Source organism: Pinus tabuliformis, chromosome 4_1 (assembly GCF_031772625.1).
Source record: "Pinus tabuliformis cultivar Carrire ecotype Pingquan chromosome 4_1, CPIR1, whole genome shotgun sequence".
Taxonomy (NCBI): Eukaryota; Viridiplantae; Streptophyta; class Pinopsida; order Pinales; family Pinaceae; genus Pinus; species Pinus tabuliformis.
This window is the reverse complement of record NC_142303.1, coordinates 24,747,254-24,765,318: the sequence shown is the minus strand read 5'-3', so window position 1 is coordinate 24,765,318 and position 18,065 is coordinate 24,747,254.

The following is an 18,065-nucleotide window of genomic DNA, read 5'->3' as shown; positions in this document are numbered from 1 at the left end:
TTAGCTTTTGAAACTTCATAGAGAAAAAGTTATAGCGAAAATTCCACGATGACCTGTTTGGAGCAGCAAAACCTTAGAATTCAAAGCTTTGATACCAAATTTTATGAAACTAACTCACAAAAAGATAGAAAATATAGATGAATGAATTCAAAATACGCCTTTTTGAGGGGGAAACCTCCTTTACATTACACAAATGAACAATTCTTGGATAATACAAATGACAAGACCTCCTTTCTATATATAGGAGTCTAAGGGGTCCCAATACAATCAGAGCCTACATAACAATAATATTATAGGGGCACAACAATAAAAATAGTGGGCTTCTATGGGGCATAATAATAACAACATGGGGACTATATGGGCACAATAATATAATAAGGGGGTTGGACTAATAACAATAAGGGGTTACACTAGTAGTATAGGGACCTAACACTTTTCCCTTGGTCTGTCTTGGTGGATGAGTTTCTGCAGGAGAACTCTCAGTGGCTGGATTTTCAATATGAGGCGAATTAAGAGAATGAGGTATATTTTCAGCGGGAGGGTTTCAGTAGTAGGCTGGGTCTTCTTCAGTGTGTCACTTCTTCTGGCATAAACTTTAGGATTGTAGGATCAGAGGATGAGGGAATATTTCTCTCCTTTCGACTTTGGGTTTTAGTAGAGTTGCCCTGAGTAGACGTTCCACCTGAGTTTTATTACCCTACTTAGTACCCTTATGCCTCCCTCGTTTGGATTTAGGGGGTTTGGGTTGAAACCCTCCGCAAAACATGAAATGGCTCTAAATCCTGCCAACTTTGGCCTACTGATTCTCAATTAACAACTTAATTAAGGCCTTGTGGTAAATAAAATGAGGAGATGGGTTTGCCTTGGCCCAGAAACGAGCAGCCATGTGCTTAAGACTCTCTAGTAAACTAAAACAAGTTTTCTTTTTACTTGCCCTGCTAGATGAGTTAGGAAATGAAAATGGTAAATATTTACCCAGTTAAAACTCCCTTCACACATGAAGTATGACTGGGTAATACGTAGCAGCCCATGCCATTTATCCTCCATCCATGGACTCTACACCCCTTCCTTCCAATTTCTATCCTTGAATTCGGCCTTCAAGAAAAATGTGACATCAATCCCAGCTAGAACGTGGCTTCTGAAGACCTTTTTCCCATCCATAGGCAAAGCTATAACTTCTGCGATCCATTCCTTTGTGACCAGGGATGAAATTCCTCCTACCTCCACATGCTATTCGTCAAACCCCTGGGCGAATGCTCAAGCTATGACATCTTGTTACTCAGTGCATTGGTGGAAAAATTCCTGCCACCCAACTTGTTGAAATTATTGTTGAATATCTGGATAAATCTCCAGAAGGTTGTGACCTTTGGGCTCATTTCTGTTAAGTTTTCCGCTCCTCCCCATTATCTATACAATTTGGTGATTACAAAAACCAAAGACCGAGATCAAAACATTGTATCTCCGCCGATAAAATTGAAACAAACAACCCTCCAACGCTTAAACTAACAAAACTTTGCAAATGACAAAGGTGACAATAATATGCGGTAAAAACAATGAGATTTTTTAAATAGACTAATTGATTGATAGGTAAAATGATTATTTTGACCCTTTGATAATTACAAAATTACACCATAGCTCTTTGGCAGCGGAAATTTGACTTTCAATACGTACCTTTCACCTCCAGATAATTCATGGAGGTGAAAGGTACGTATTGAAAGTACCGCTGACATGGAATGTGAGCGCGTTTTAAAAAATCGAAATTCAAATTTTACTTTTGGCATTGATATTCCCGCTATTAGCCAGTACCTGATAAATCTGACACTCCTGTTGTCAGCATATTCTTGTTAATCATTTTTTCTAAAGTCGATAAGCACTAATAATCCCATTATAAACATTCTCCTATTTATTACAAATTGTTTTCGCTGACACTAAAATTGTCAGTGTTTACAATTTTTTTTTTCAAACTCAAACTAAAATGTGATAACAAGTACCATGTTGGATCTCGTGTGAGGTGGCCATGCCCTGTGGGCACCACGTGGCTGATCCTTGTTGATGTGGTAAGGTTATGGGGCCTGTTAGCACCTAAATCTGCCCTAGGCTGAAGGAAGGCAAAATTCAGGGTAACCACAAACCACGCTCAGTCTGGTAGCTAGCCCTACCAGAACAGGAGAGGGCTCTCTCCGAGTCACGCTCAGTGAATAGATAAACGAAACGGTTTGAGATGACTTACAGTGAAATATTGATCTTAGGCTAGTAAGTGAATATGGATACAAGAAACAATTTTTTATGAATGACTGAGTTTCTGGGATGGTATGGGACCAACGGACAGCAATGAACAGAGAATTTAATACAAAGGCACAGATTACTTCGTGAGGCAAGACAGGCGGAAAGTGTAGCAATTTAGTTCGAAATAACACAGAATGGAGAGATTGCTTAGGAGAGTGAAAAGGGCATACGTTCATGAATCCTTTTCAACAGAAGAAGAACACTGAACATGAAATTTTCCCACAGGCAGAGCAATAAAATTGAATTCTACCTTATCTAACTCAGAAAATTTCACTGGAAATGGATATGAATTGAACTATGAACATTACAAAATACATATGAAACATAAGAGACACATTTACTACACTCACAACCACATGAATCTCATGAAACAGAGCCGCTGCCTTTCATTAATTCTCTGTAAAAAATATACAGTGAAGAAACAGAGTTTCTTTCCCACAGTCTCCCAGAAGTTACCAGCCAACCAACCATTTGCAAATAGTTTGCATACAATATATAGAATGTGCCATGAAGAGATAGAACACCCAGGGGTTGGGGAGTTACTCGAATCATTACAAAATGGAAGTGGAAAGCCAACCATTAGCTACAGCGTTACAAACATGACAAATGGCTTGGGTGACGTTTGCCTTCCTTTGCCACTTGGATAGAAGCCAATCTGGAGTGAAAATACTTTAAATGCCACCTTAGGTGCCAAAAACTGAAATGTAGATGAGCGGGCCCACTTGGAGAAGTCGCGAATCGAAATTTCGCGAAACGGAGGTAAAATTGGGCTTTTTTCCTGTATGCGCCGTGCCACTTTGGAGCCTGTTTTGAGGCACTTGTAGGAGTCCAAAATGTGCCCAAGTGTGCTTGTTGGAAAGCCTGTCCTGTCTACTTTCTAACCCAAGTGGAATTTCTGAATTTGGTGCTCATTTGCCCCTCCAAATCTTCATTCTCCCAAGACTACTTCCTGTGTGTCAAAATAGGGGCAGAGAGGTCATTTTTTGGGTGTTTTTGACCTCTTGGAGACTCAGATCTTGCCCAAATTTCTTTTCCAAGCACCAGTAGTCGTGATTTTTCATGCTGAATCCAAAAATGCAAACCATTCTTCATTTGGAGCTCCCAATTTTTAGCGCCGCGCCACTGGGAGAAAAAACCTGTGTTTTGCCCAAAAATTTGTCATGTGACCAAAATTTCCCCAAATTTCTTGAAATTTGGGCTGGAGGTCCTCTATGAAGTGCTATGCTGTGCCAAGGAAGCTTCAGCCAAGATTCGAAGCCGATCTTTCTCTTTTGCCTCTTTTGCCTCTTTTGTTGCTTTGCTCAATTTTGCCTTCAAGCTCTTTATTCGGGCCTTTGCACTCATATTTCGTGCCCTGTAATGGAAGGCCATGTGTCTCAGTAAGGCATGGTCCTTGTCGGCCTTGTCCAGTAGCCTCTCCAAGTGCATGTTAACTCTCTTGAGATTGGCCTCCCGATCCTCATTGATCTCTTGCTCCAATGATGTGAGCTCAACTCTTCTCCTTTGTGCAGCTTGGCGATGCTCACAAATGTTTTGTAGCTCCATAATTGCCTGCTGATCCTCCAGCTGTTTTTTCCTCTGCTCCAGGTATTTCATGTTCCACTTAGCCCTCTCCAAGTCAAGGGATAAGGCCTCAATCTCTGATTGCTGCTCCTGGATGATCTCTCTAAGCTCTGCATTTGTCGGTTCTGTATCTGTCTCATCATCACGATGGAGAACGAATTCTGTCTCTCGTTCACCTGATGGCTCACCTGAAGGCCCATCATCATGTATTGGCTCCTTACCTCTGTCCTGTTCCTGTGTCGTTGATGTAGGAAGCGAGGCCCCTTCCACCTCGGGTGGAGATAACACTCGCTTTGCCGTTGCAAACAAATGTCTACTGCCTCTCTGATAGGTGATGAATACTGGCATAGTAGCGGTCTCATGGCACTCATACTGAGGAGGAGGACCACCTATCTCATGCTATGCCTCTGATACTACCTGTGGAGTGCTAAAGAAGTCACGGGAGATGAAGTCCTCCCAAGCAATGCCCTGCAATCCCAACTGATGATCCACAAAAATACGGATAAGAGCGAAGTGATAAAAACTGTTAAGCTGCTGCTGAGGGGTCTTATGCTGCATGAAATTGTTCATCCTCTCTATGTTCCTGCAAATGAAAAATGGGAGGTTCATCATCCGCACCCTGGTAAAGTGCATGAGCAACCTGATGTGATAGGCATATAGGTGAGAGAACCTCCCCTCACAACTGAAGTACTTCATGATCAATTTCATGAGCGGAGCATACTCATCTTTCAAATATCTGAATGGGAAGACTCTTGTGAGCTGCCTCAAACAACTGGCCTTAATGTAAGGCTCATAGTATTGCCTATCCACCTTCTTCTTCTTATGCCACTGTTCTCCAACATTTGGTATGCCTGTTGCCATTGAGATAGTTTCGGGTGTCAATGTGAAGGTGACCCCGGCCAAGATAGACTGACCTCCATGTAGATGAAGCACAAAAAGACGGGCCAACTCATGATGAACTCTAACATTAGCCACCCTTTGAAAAAATTCAAAACATGCTAGGTGCTGGAAACATGACATAGCAAGAGGGCATGCCTGCAATTCAGTGAGGGTGTTTGGCTCATCCCTAACATGTTTGCCACTCTTGTGATGTCTCCTGGGAGCCTGTTCTCCTGAAGTTGTATCACTGTGAGTTTCCACCTCATACTCTGATGAACCCTCAGATGCCATGACTGTTGTTTATGTACTGTACTTAGGCTACCCTTTGATGATGGTGAAGCTGGGTGTTGTTTTTGTGATATCTGCCACCAAGGGGAACAATGAAACAAAGGGAGTATTAGGAGGGGAGTAATGTGATGGGAATAGGGGTTATGGGGAGAAATTTGTTTAGGGATATGTAGGGGGTTTGGGTATTTGATAGGGTAGGTTTTTTGGGGTTTTAATGAGGTAGGGTTTGGTGTTTGTATTGACCAAATAGTGGAGGGATAAGGAATATGAGTTTGGTAGTATTTTAGGGTAGTGGGAATAGGAAACAATAGCATAGGGGGATAAGGAAAAATGGTAAGGAAGGAAAATGGAACCTTGGCATCAACACCACACTTATACAACCCTAGCAACAATGAATTTTTGGTATTTTCTTGTGGTTGGTTTTATGAGTTTTTGTTGCATTCAATCATAGGCATAAAACCACCATATCATTTATGAACTTTGATAAACAAGTGATGTTATAGAGCCTACCTTGCAATTTGGTGGGCTTCACAAAAGATTTGAGGAAGTTTGGCAAGGTTCTGAGCGCTTTGTCTGTGTGCGCCGCGCCAGTTAGAAAAATACACTGTGGGCCGGCTATGTGTGCACTGCACCCTCTGTGTGTGCCGCGCCCCTGTCTATATGCACCGCGCCCTGAAATCGCCTCCAATCTTGCTCTAAAACGCACGATGCACACTCAAACAGTTTGAAATGTTTCCCCAAGCACTTGGTTTGCACAATGACTTCGATTTTGGTGGAAAATTATATTTAAAGACTTGAAAGTCATGGGTTAAATCTTTGCTTTTCAAAAACCCATTTTTCTAATGTTATGTTTTGACACTTTTTCCCTGATTTAAAGCAACACTGGTTTTCACTTTCCCTTTGAAATTTTAGCTCAAATGATGAAATTTTCGGCACTCTTTGCAGGGATTGCATGACAGGGCATTTGGCCATGGAAACCATGATTGCACCTGAAGAAATCAACTGAAGATTTTTTTGGAAATTTTATCACCAATGACACTGTTTGACTTTTCCTCAAAACAGAGTTTTGAAGAACAGTCGCAGTTTATCAGTATGACAATGAAACTCTCTGAATCATTACTTTGTAAGGGCATCACTCTGGCCTGCATGGCTTTACTGGACATATTTAAAGACCAAATTGATAAATCCCTAGACCTAATGATCGAAAATGACCTTTGTCCATTAAAGGACCAGACCTTGACTGTCATGGACTTTGGTGATCATTGACAAAAGACCTAAGCCAGCAGGAGCCTGACATGAGGGGAAATGACTAGCATGACCTTTCTCCATCAAATTATGGCATGCCCCTAGCGGAATGCAGCTGAGTGAATGGAGCGGGACACCTAAAAATGAAATGCATAAAGAGTTTTGATCTCTGACGGAGGACTGACCAGACCGACTCTAATAGGGACCAAAGGTTAAATGAGCATAACTTTTGATCCGGGCATCAGATCGAGGAAAAGTATATATCGTTGAAAATCTCTTGATGAGCCGAACATGATGGTACTATCCAAAGTTAATTGTGATAAAATTTGGGAAATGATAAATTTTGTAACCTCATTTCCATGATGAGACAATGGAGGCGGGGTTAATTAAAAGTAACACCTCCCATTCATCTGAGATTAATCCAAGGGGATGGGAGGCAATGCTACAACAATAATCCGTAAGAATTTATACCAAAGATTTGTTGGGATAAGTTCTGAAAATGATTTTTTATAACTTTAGGATAACTTTAAGAGACACTAATGATTTCATATAACAATCCAAATAATTCCAATTAATTAGATGAGAGAGAGGGAGAATAATGGTTGGAAGCTTTTGATTGCATGCAATTTTTAGTTAGTTCTCTTGTGAGAGCGTCCTCAAGAAAAATGTGTTCTTGAAATGTGCTCCAATTTGGAGTCATATTGGGCCAATTTCTAATGTTTGGGATAAGTGTTCTTTTGCAATAGTAGGGTCAGTCATGTGTGTCATATGTCCTTTAATTTTTTTATAATTCATGATCTAATAACAAATCTCACTAACAATATGTAAACTTGAAATGATTCAATTGCTTTGACCACTACAACGATCTCTTTATCAACTGAATGATTTTTTAGCTAAGTTTCATTAAATGTGCCATTAACAAAGTGAACAACTCGTTCTGTACTGTCACTTTGTTCTTCAAAAAGAGGAAATCCTAGGAGAAATAGAGAAACAGCATATGCCTATATTTGTTCAAATTTGTTAAGAAGGGAACACAATAATTAACACAAGAAATAATTCATTGGAATTGCTTCATGTATAGAGTTGCTTCAAGAAATTGGGAGATGTGTAAGAACATGTAATTGTAGAGTGATTATGCCATTTTTAATTTCCCCACTTATAAATTCAACTTATTGAGTGAAAGCAACAATTTTATCCTCAAAGAGGACAATAACATGTTTGAACTCTAGATTATGGAAACACTGAAGATAAATATCACACTTTTCAATGTAGGCACTAAACATTAATATATCATCAACGTAGTCAACAATGAAATCATAAAATTGACGAAAGATGGAGTTCATCCATTGTTGGAAGTAACTAGGAGTGTTGCGAAGACCAAATGGCATAACTGATCATTAATATTGTCCATCAAGGATACAGAATGTTGTTTTAGGGACATCAATTTTATGATTACAGAGTCGGCAGAAATAGTATTCATGATCAACTTAGAATAGATTTCACTATGGATGATTTGGTGAACTATAGAGCAAATAACATGACACAAGAACATGGTGCAAAAGGCTTTAAGCCATTCTCAACACATATCCATTCAATGATGTCAATTTATGGTACATAGAACCCATTGAAAACTCTTTGATGGATAATAAAAATGCCTCATCAGTAGATATATATGACAACTCACGAGAAGGATATCTGAGACTGTGATTGTCTAGGGACTCAATCTAATAATTACCCCCTTAATCACAATTTTGAATAATTATACTAATAAGGAAATATGAATTAGTGCATAAATTGGTATCATCTTCAATTCGAAACTTTTAAATTGAGATTTGATGAAGATATGCTTGAAAAACTACCAATATGGATATAGAATGGTTCATTTGAAAATAATTATGAAAGATGGTAGGAATTCTCAAAGTGAACAACTACAACATTTAATCATGCCTTGATTACTTGACAATTTATTAAGTCATTTGGCTAGAATAAACTAACATTTTTTGTTAATTGGTGAATGAATTGGCTCATCATTTAGCTACCAGTGAAAAAATAGGATAAAAAAAGCACTATGTCAATTTTAGACACAATTAGATGTCAAAGAACATCCCGATGAATAATTTAAGAGGAATGAGATAATTATATAGTCCATTCTAAAACTCCCAAAATATGTTGATTTGATGTGATTGATTTGAATTAACTGAATTATAGATATATTATTGAGGAGAGGAGCTGCGAATATCTCCCCTTGTCAAGTGCAGGATGAAAACACTACTGAAAGGATCCAATTTTGAACTTTTAAATTCTTTTGTTCTTCAATGGTTCATAACTATATATGTTGGTTTTTATTGATTGATCACTAACAATTTTGATTTGACTAATTTAGTGGTTTTGGTTGACCACTAACAATTTTGGCTTCATCAATGTACTCCCCCCCTTGAGTGCAAAAGAGTACCCTTTTCATTGACTCATGTTTCAATTAAAAAAATTTAGAATTTAGCTAGAAAAATATTCCAAAATATTCATCTGAAACAATATTTTGAAAGCCTTATGCCTTATGGTTTCTCCTTGCAGATGTGTCTTTACCCATGTATAAACTATACAATAAGACTTGTGCAATTTATTATCCTTAAAATTTTCCCTTGTTTCCATACTCAAAGAAAAAAGCTCATCCATAAGTGCTCCTAAGGTGGTTTTTCCCCAAACTTGTCAAAAAATGCTTCCTGGAATTCAACCTAGTTAGAGATGGACCCAACATGTAAATTTAAATATCATGTAGAAGTTGAATTCTTGAAAGTATAAGTGAACAAGAGATACACAACATTTTCATGTTGGACATTCATCAATCTTATGTCTAGGATAAACTTCTTAATATGGTCTTCATTGGACCCAAAAGTATTTGGGTCATCGTTAACCAATAGTTTCTTAGGATTCCTAAGTAAATTATGAAGTGAGCTAGGCATCACCAATGCATCTTTTTCCAACAAGGGTTGATTAACATCATTGACATGCTCCATATTGTAAAGATCTAGTTCTAAGCCCATTGATTCTAAATTTGTCTCACCTTCAAATTCTAAAATACCTTGGTCTTTGGGGTGTATGCTGTTTAGTGGGGTGGTGGTAGGAATTGTAATAGTGCTAGGGCCCATAAGTCCAAAATGTTGGTTAATTTCAACGACTAGTTTCACTAATTATTTGATCATGTCTGTTGAAGCATGTTTGGATGTGGATACTATGGTGCTTGCAACACTCCCTTCTTATAGCAAGAAAAGGTGTCACAGGTAATGTGCCAATCTTATTGACATAAGCTTGTGTTTTTCACTTGAATACTTTCACTTCTTCATTGGATATTGCATAGGGAGCATTTTGAGGGTGATGTCCAAAATTTTCTTGGTCATAGGATGGGATATTTTCATGTCAAAAATAATTTAGGATTTGGATTGTTTTATGTGGGTTGTTTGTATGAATTTCCATACATCATGCTCTCCTAGTTCCAATTCTGTTGAGGGGAATGGATTCCCAAATCAAAAGTAGGGATCAAACCGAAGGAAGAGGCCCAGTTAGACTCTTCGTTATTTGAACTAGAATGATATTCTAGGGTAAAGGTATACCTACCTATTCGATGGGATTTAACTTTTAGTGGTTCTCTTTTGGTGATTTGATTATTATTTTCTATCTTTTTATCTCTTTTTTGGGGTGGAGGTTGGGTGGGGTCTAGGGGGGTTATTGACTTTGTTAGAAAAGTTACTCTTTATTAAGTGAGTATACCATTTAAGGGATTAACCAATATAATATTATGAAACATTAATTAAATTTAAAGGATAAGTGCATAATCAAATGAAATAGAAGATAACTGAGTTGGGGGAGATAATTTGATTAACTTAAAGAAAAAGAGATTTATGTGAGATATACACACATTAAATTTATGGAAGCTTATGAATCATTCAATCAAATTTCAAATGATAAGAAAGAATAATTAGAATAATATCAAGAAAAAATACTAGACAAGTTAGATAGGTCAAGTTGTTGGTAGGTGTTGAATTTTCTTGAGGCCCTAGATCTAAATTGAGGCTAATCACACACACAAACATATTAGGAACGCTCAACTTACAACCACTTTGCACAATGGAAGTCTTCAAAAGTGAAATCAATTAATTACATAGTGATTTGAGCCCAAAGCTTGATTATTTTATTAATCCACCAATAAAATAATCATGGGGCTATCGTACAAGGGATCATGGCCCTCAATCACTAGTACAACTAGTATACATAATATACAAAACTAGGGCTTATGATCTTCTTCTTCAGATTTGCAATCTGCCCACAAAGGGACAGGAAAAAATACATATCACTTGTTGATACAATCCTTTCAGTTCATGTTGTCCTTGACACCTTCCAGGTCCTTTACCTCCTTTACAAAGAAAGATTAGTCTCCTTTCTGATCTCTGTCCAATAGATGTTCACAGGGGTTTTCTTCTTCAAATACCTTGTACAATTAGAGACTCAAATAGTTATGCTACTCACAGTGGCTTTTTCCATCAACCCACTGCATACTAGACCTACAAAATACACTCTGTTTACAACTTTGTTTGTGAATAAAATTCAAAACAAAATCAACAACCAACCTTTCTTTGGCACAACAATCCTAGGATTCTTCATTGGCATCCCACAAGTAATGAGGCTTTTCGACCCATTATTTGAGGCCTGCAGCCTCCTCAGAAAACCATTCCTCCTACAACCAAGAAACATAACACTTTCTCTTCTTGCGGTCACCTTCAAGGCATCTCAGTTGACCTCCACAATGACTTAGCTATTACTCAATACACCTAGGCCCTGCCCGTGTATTGCTTGAGGATCAATGTCACATTTTCTAGCGATTCGACACTCCTATAACATAGCAGAACAAACCTTTATTGAATTCCAACACATCTATCTTTCTAGGCCAGAAAAAAACAGAGATATTTGGGCTTCTATACTTCATAAAAAGATCTAAAGCACACCATTGTCTAAAGGACATACTTTGTCTCCTAGAGCACAAACCATAGACTTCTTCCCTTCTAGCTATGATTGGATATACTTGAGTATCTATGCCTCTTCTTGAATGCAATGCTTCATAAATATGGTTTCTATGATTAACCAATTTTCATGAAAACCATTGCCCATGGACCTCCTTAAACTATTGTTCACAAAGACATCCTTAAAACCCTACAGGAACATAAAATGAATCTGCTACAATGGAATTAGACTAGGCCCTAAACCCTCGAACTTGTTCTTCATCCCTACAATATCATGGCACCCTTGCTCCATTTACTTGAACTTCTTAGAACAATAGATCTCAATCTCAATGAGCAGATCTCATCCCTCCTAGGGAGCTCTTAGCACTAGAGAGGCCACATCTCTCTTGCACACTATGTATGAGACCTCACCTTAAGCCTCCTCTATTTATCATTTTCCTTAGGTTAATTAGGAACCCTCAGGACTCAGGGGTTTCACTTCTCAACCTTAGGATAAATAATTGTTTTCTTTTTTAGCTCCTAAACCCACATTTTGGGTCCAAAACCCCACTTTTGGGTAAATGTCCCAACAAAATACTTTTTGGTGGGTTGACCTCTCTCAGAAATACCTTTCAAGCTATCCAAAATCTAACACTCTCTCTTAGTGAGGAAGTTATTTGCTTCATGCTTCTAGCTCCATGAATTTCCTTTCATGGTCATGACCATCCTCACATGAGTCATGACTTTCCTTGCATAGCCATACCTGTCCTTGTATGCGCCACAACTTATTTGTACTTGACCAATATTTTTGTTTCATGATGCATGAATGTCCTCACATGCAATGTTGTACCTATGTAGACAATTATAGGTTAGGGAATTGTGCGAGAGCATCTAAAATATTTTGTTTTAATTTGGATTTTTGGATGACCAATGCTTTAAACTATTAAACATGTGCATACTCTTAATTATTATGATATATTGAAAGGGATGACTCTTCACCTTTAACAAAATTTAGCTTTGAAGAGATGTGTAAGGTTGAACTTAAGAATATATATGATTCATTAGATCTTCAAATAGAGTATTTAATTAATCATATACATGTGACACGTGTAAAATCCTTTTACAACAAAAAAAAATATATTTAAAGTTTAAAAGGAAGTGACAATTAAAAGATGTAGAGGAATTAATTAAAACAGAAAGTTATAATTAACTAATATATGTAATTGAACATAACTTCACAAGGGTTTTCAGATAGACTGATATTCAATCTATTCTTACCTAGATTTCCCATTAATTTCAAACATATGCAAAATTAAACAAAATGAAAACATAAGTAACAATAGAAGTACTCACAAGAACACAAGCTGTTTCAAGATGAATCTAGGTTCCTTCTATTAATCTCATAAAGAACTTCAGAGGATTACAATTCTTCTTAATAGTTTATCACAAGGGTTCAACCCTTCATACTTCAAACTACAAAGTATTTATAGAACTATCTTCAAAATATCTTGATTTAAAAATCAATATTTATTTACAAAATATCTTTGGAAATAATTGCAAAAATAGAACTAAAAAATAGGAAACTTGAACTGCTTGGACATCTTGGACAAAATTCGAGGCTTCTTCTGATGACTAAGGTTGTAAAAGCTGCTATTCTGTTACCTTTCCTAATTATCTGTCTTTTTACTCCTATAAACCTGCATCCTGTTGCTAAAAATTTGTTGCCCGCTACTGGAAACCTGCTATTTGTTTAGTCAATGAGCTGACATATTTTTTCCCATCTATCTTCATCAGGAATGGAATATTTTATCAGTTTTCTATAAGTCTCATCCACTTCAGTGTATTTCTGAAAGGTGGGTTTTACTATAAACAAGTGTTTGATCTCATGTTGGATTAACAAATCAAAATTTAAACCTTCAATAAAAGCCTTCCTTGCAATGGTTCCCTTGATCTTAGCAAATTTTGATTTATCTACAGCTATATAATGCAATATACGCTAGTATTCTTCAATATGAACCAGTTTGTCTCCCATTCCTCTCAAACCTGGAAGTCCTTTCTGATGTAGCACATTAAACCTTTTATGAAACTTCTGGATGTTAGCTTCTAAATTATGACACTTATTTTCTAATTGCAACATTAAATTTCTTTTGGTAAGTATCCTTTTGACTTCCAAAATGGTTCCAGTTCTGTCTTCAATATCATAGTCTTCAAGTTTTTCCTTTGTTCATATTTGAAATTCTGATCAATGCCGTTGAATCTCCTGGTTCATGACCTAAGTTTTTCTTTACTTTTACTATTACCTCCTTTGACTTCTCCAACAATTCTTCCTGCTCAAAAATTATTTCAATTGAAGGCCATACGTTGGTTATGAATATATTTATATCTAGCCAGATATTCTCTTTGGCTTGTGTAATAGTTTGAGAAATAACAATCTCATTTTTAAGGGTCTCTATGCTCCGAGTCAACCTATGGATTTTTTGAAGCTTCGCCAAGTAAGCATTATCAGTTTTTATTTTCTACTCCTGAATATTGTTGAGTTGATCTTTTAGCTTTTCAATTTCTTGTCCCTTTAACGATAAATCTCCCAAATATTTAGCTAAATCAGTCTTTGAATCGGTAGACTATGTTTCTACTGTAATGGCTGCTGCAATAGAAGTTCATGTTGTCGAAGTACCTGCAAGGGAAGTTGTTTCTATGGGAATAGCTACTGATACATTGGCTTTCTATTCTTTTTCCTTTAATAAATTTTCCAACTCAGTTTCCATCTTCTGTATCTGCGAGTTCTGTTCAACTATAATCTTGAACATGCTTTCTTTCTCTTAATCCAATTCACCAACTTCTTTGGTTTGTGGATCTTCTGTAGTAGGGAGTTTTAGCTGCTTCCTTAATGCCAGGATATCAACATTTTTGCTTCTGATCGTTTCTTCAGAAAGCTTCACATTACTGGGATCATATCCTAATTTAATCACTAGATATTCTAAAGTTTTTATGTTGGTATCCTTGGCCAGAGACGATATTTTTTTGTAACTTTTACTGTTGTTGAATATTGTTTAGTGATACTTGCAACTTAGATGCTGCCATTGCTGAACTAGTCAAAGTGGAATAAATCATTTCTTCAGCTTGCTTGTGTAAGTCAATTTGGTCAATAGGATGAATTTGTTTAGTATCAAAAGAAAAAATATATTTATTGTAATCTTCTGTGGTCTTAGGGAAGGGAAATTTAGGCTCCGGGAGGGCTATTTGAAATTGTCTTTTCTCAGTATTCAATGCAAAAAGAAGTCTGTGCTGAGAGGCTGAAGTTTGCTTCCAAAATTTAGAATAGACGGTGGCCTTTCATGCTTCATTTTTCCTTTTGATCTCCATGTATCTAGCAAAGATACTTGGTTTTTTTGCACTGAGTTGGTTCTCCTATATGAGTTGTTTATGATAGATCTTGAGAAACCGAGGATACATGAGAACTTGAGAAAATCTCCTCAATCCTTGGAAAAGTTGTAGCATGAGGACCTATTAGAACCATTGTAGTCTATTCCTGTGAAATTTCTTCCTGAAATTGTTCTTTAAGGGGATTATTTTTCTTCTTCTTCTTGTACATTATGAACTCGGTCTCTTGAACTTCTGAAACTGAAGGGGAAACACTTTCCCTTGTTCTCTTAGCCTGCTTCTCTTATGGAACTGGAGTCTGTGATGTTGTTGAAATGAAGACCTGCTCTTCTGCTTCCTGCAATGTATTCTCCTACCACTCTTATTGATTCATGTATTGTTCAATTTATGGTTTGGGAGGGTGTGCATAAGGAGTTGTTTTTTTTTTTTCTACCCTTAATTTAGAAATAATCCCCAAGGGATCATAAGACTAGGTAAAACTTAATTTGAACTTCATTTGTTTCAAAAGAAGATTTGCCTCCTTCGCTGCTACTCTGATATTGCAAATGAATGGCCCAATATATGCTTTTAACTTGAATTGAGACTTATTTTTAGCTGACACAAAATGAAACTCATCCATGTTCATCATCTGCCTGATATATTCTAACGCAAAATATTGATTGACACAAACTTTGGTAGTTTATATGGAGGAAGCTCACATCCATATACTTTGGTCTCCGTGTAATTTTATTATAGATACCAATCTCCAGTCTTTGTCTTCTCACTAAGGTGAAGAATTCATTTGATTTAAGGTGAAACCCTAGGAACAACATCACTACGTAGCAAGCATGAAACCATATATAGAAATTGATTTGTATAATCACTAAAAGAAAATTCATTGGTTTTTTTCCTTATTAAGGAAGTCCAATGAATTACAGACTAAGGATTTCCCTGTTCATCTAACTTTTTTAATGGAAACTGAAATTTATCTGCTTGATAAAACATGAATGTATACAATAACTGATGTGTATTTAAAGGCTCCTTCAGTAGAAAACTTTAAAATTTGATCATGGATAGCTTCTGCTAGAAATTGATTGTAATTGAAGATAAGAGATGGTTTTTCACCCGCTGAAAACACTAACAGAAATACTAGAATAATTTCATCAACCCACTGATCAGTTGGATAACCTAGTAGATAAGAAACCATTGAGACAACATTTCTATTCATCTCTGGAAACATTGAGGAAGGGTATGGAGGATTTGTTCTTGGTAATTCTGCATCTTCAAGTAAAAATATCTCGAAAATCTTAGCTCTTTGAGGGAAAGTGAGTTTTTAATAGATTTTCATGAGGGAATCTACAAAAAAAGGATGCATAGGGGTTGAATATTTAACTTGAAGCATTTGGCATATGGACTTAGGGGATATTTAAACAAAATATCATTGTTTTGGGCAATAATGGCTCTTTGACTTGGAATATACCTAAAATGACACCAGGCTACAAATTCTGGAAAGGAATGAGTTCGAGGGAAAATGATTTGAGGTAGGAAGGAGTCCCATATATTCAATTCATCTCCAACATCAGAGAATTTTTGTTTAGCCCAATTGTGCAATTCATAGAGATCAAACTCACATTGGGTTTGAGAAATTTTATACTACTGGTCAACTAAGGGTAATTTGTCTAAGTCTACAACAGGGGCATCATTAGGTTCTTTGCAACTAATTTGGATTTTCCTTTAAAAGAAGACATGCTAAAGATGTAATTATATAAAGGACTGTTGTTTTACCAGGTGCTTGGTTGTTTGGGGCAGTGATGAATGTTGTGCATTGACACTGGTTGTACAGACATGTGCATGCACTGCTAGATAAGATAAGCGAAAAAATAGATAAAAAACATATGTGTTTTATTTATTGCATAAGGATTAAACCATTTGAAGGATAATCATTGACAAAAGTGGGGTATTTAATTACAGTGCAATGGTCATGGTGAAATAACGGTTAGTCCATTTGGAGAGAATAAGAATTGGACAATCGACGATTTTCTCGGGGGGGGGGGGGGGGGGGGGGGGGGGGTGTTATGTGTGTGTGTGGATGATCTCAGCGGGGAACATCCCGATGATCAGAAATAGCGCAATAAATACATATATATGACAAAAGGTCAAATCACACTTTATAAAATATTTAATTAGTTGCTAATTAATGTTTAAACAAATTAACAACTAATTAATGATATACAACAACATTTACATGAGCATGCCTATTGCATGGGGTTTTATTTCTTTTTCTATTTTTTATATCCCTTTTCTTTTTCTTTTTCTTTATATATATATATATATATTTTTTATTTTATTTTATTTTATTTTATTTTTTCAACAAAAATAAAATGTAAAAATAAAAATAAGTTACAACATGCAACTTGGCTTTTCCAACGCGATCCATGCCTGTCCTCAGAGGATATACAACTTTCCTTGCACCACCATGAATGTTCTCTCATGGTTTGTGATTATCCTTGCATGATTTGAAAACTTTTCTATCTCATTAGAACATGAAGATTCAAACTTCCAAGGGTAACTGACAATCCTTTGCGGACTCCCTTTGAAGCTAGACTCCATTTGAGTCTACACAACCTCCACTAGCTCATTCTGCTTCATGCACACCCTCTGATCCACGTGCTCTTCAAAGTAGACCTGATAGCATGTTGAATTTTCCTGAGGCCCTAGATTTTTTCTGAGGCTAATCACACACATAATCACACACATAATCACACTAGGAAACCTCAACTTACAACCACTTTGCATAGTGGAAATATTCAATAATGAAATCAATTAATTACATTGTGATTTAATCCCAAAGCTTGATTATTTTATTAATCCATCAATAACAGAATCATGGGGCTCCTATATTAGGCATCATGGCCCTCGACCACTAGTACAACTAGTATACATAACATAAAAAACTACGGCCTGCGATCTACTTCTCCAGATCTACAATCTGCCCAAAAAGAGACAAGAACAAATACACATGACTTACATGTTGATACAATCCTTTCAGTCATTGTTGTCCTTGACACCTGGAAAGTACTTTGCTTCCTTTGACCACAAATATTTGTCTCCTTTCTGTTCTCTGTCCAACAACTTCTTACAAGGGATTTTCTTCTTTAAATATCTTACACAATTAGCTACTCAAAATAGGTTTTCTACTTACGGTGGTTTTTTCCATCATCCCATTGCATACTAACCCTCAAAATACACTCTGTTCACAACTTCATTTGTGAATAAACTTTAGAACAAACTCAACAACCAACCTTTCTTTGGTACAACATTCCTAGGCTTCTTCGATGGTCTCCCACAAGTACTAAGGCTTTTCGACCTCTTCTTCTAGGCTTGCGACCTCCTTAGAAAACCCTTCCTCCCACGACCAAAAAACAAAGAAATTTATTTGCCTATGGTCACCTA